Genomic DNA, 2,150 nt, shown 5'->3' on the forward strand with positions numbered 1-2,150 from the left:
ATAACACGGATTTTGAGTTATGACGTTGTTGCAGCAAACGAGCAATATGTTTATGTACATTAGAGTGTCTCACAGAAAACTTATGCAGATGAAGATTATTTTTCAATAATTTCCGAAATATTTTGTGAACAAATCAGTTCCAATATATAAAGAGAACAAGTCACAAAAAAGGATTAATCCAAAATATTTCCAATCGTCATGAGCCAAAAATAGAAACCTCATACCATTTTGATAGTTTTCAACAATATTTTCATAAAATAACATGCTTTTTAAATTCTTAATTTTTATTTTATTTTTGTCAGCAATATTTGTCAGATTCCGATTTTTATTTTTTTGTCAGACTTTGATTTTTATTTTTTTTTATCAGAAATATTTGTAATTTTCAGATTTTTAGTTTTTGGCAGAAGTTATTGCAATTTTCTTCCCTTAGTAAGACCTTATTGAGTATTGGAATAGCAAGAAATTTGTTCTTCCGTGGCTACGAAAACCCGGCTTGATTGTGCACTCTGTACCCGCAACACAAGTAAGTTTTCGACACTTGTTTTAAAAGTTATAAAGCTTTATTTACAAAATTTATGGAAAAATTACGAAAAATTGTAATGTAGGGCATATTTTTGTCAGCTGCAGGACCTGACAATCTTGTATTTGAATTGAAATTACAATGAACAGTCGAGACTACTTAAAAATTTTAAAGGACAGTTTGAAAGTAAGACTTGAAAATTTAGGTCTTGTAACCCCAAGTGTCTTTCAGCAAGACAATGACCCCAATGACACACCGCCAGAAATGTTAAGGAGTGGCGATTGTATAACGTGCCTAAGCTGTTAATTTCACCTCCGCAATCTTCAGACCTTAATAAAATAGAGCACCTGTGGGAAATTCTTTTTTTTTTCTTAGAAGAAAGCCTAGATATTTTCCTTGAAGGCCTATTTTGTCGCTTAATGGGATGCGAGTTAGATATCTATCAAAATAAATATTCAAACCTTACAATTTTTGACTTTTTTTTGCTAAATCAAAGAATGAATAAAAGAAAGCTTATGTCTTTTCCTTTAAGTCCTATTTGATCGCTTAGTGGGATATATGTCAAAATAAATATTGTTACTCAAGAATACAATTTTTACTTTTTTTTTGCAAAATCGAACTTTTTTGCAAAATGGGCTCTTTTTTAACACAAAAATTGTATGTCTTGAGTTATAAAACATTTATTTTGATATATATTCCACTCACATCCCACTAAGCAATCAAAAACATCTTAAAGTTTTTGATTTTGCCAAAAATAAATAAAAAATTTAATGTCTTGAGTTACAAAATATTTATTTTGATATACTATATCTAGGGTTGCCAGATAATAAAAGTCAAATAACTGGACCATAAGAACAATTTATCTGGATTTTTAAAAAAATACCTGGACAATTCAAAAATGCACTTATACTCCAAAAAAAATTAGATAACATAGAAAAAAATAATAATAACATAAAACATAAAGAATCATTAAATTCAGTCCTACATACATATCGTCACCTAAAATACAAAACAACGTATCATCAAAACATTCGAAAAACGATTTTATTATTGATTACGATTCACTACATCATATTACATTAAGGTGGACCTTCAATGTATGGAAAAACTGAAAACTAATCTGTTTCAAAAAAGTTTTGGGTTAGGTTAGTATAAAAAAAATTTTGCAAAAGTTTGAGCTCGATGGGCTAAAAATTAGCGTGCCGCACGAGGGTTAAATTTGGTGAGAACATTTACAAGGGAAAAAATGCTATTTTTTTAGTTTTTGTAAAAATGTTGCCATTTATATAAAAGAATCGAAATGTGTGAAATCGTAATTATCGTTGTAATGAGATATAAAATACAAAAATTAGTTAAAAAATTTTAAAGTTATTAAAAATTCCCCAGGCCATTAACATTTCTCATGCCACTGGAACAAGAAATGTATGAACAAAATTAACATATTTTGAGAAATATTAACATAAAAGCACAATTTTACTTAAAATATATCCATAATTATTTGTATATCAGTTTTTGTCTATGTATGATACCGCTAACCTATTAGCAGTTATGACCAAAAACTGAAAAAATAGCATTTTTTCCCCTTGTTAATGTTCTCACCAACTTTAACCCTCGTGCGGCATGCCAATTT

The sequence above is a fragment of the Calliphora vicina genome, chromosome 5, assembly GCF_958450345.1.
Source record: "Calliphora vicina chromosome 5, idCalVici1.1, whole genome shotgun sequence".
Classification (NCBI taxonomy): Eukaryota; Metazoa; Arthropoda; class Insecta; order Diptera; family Calliphoridae; genus Calliphora; species Calliphora vicina.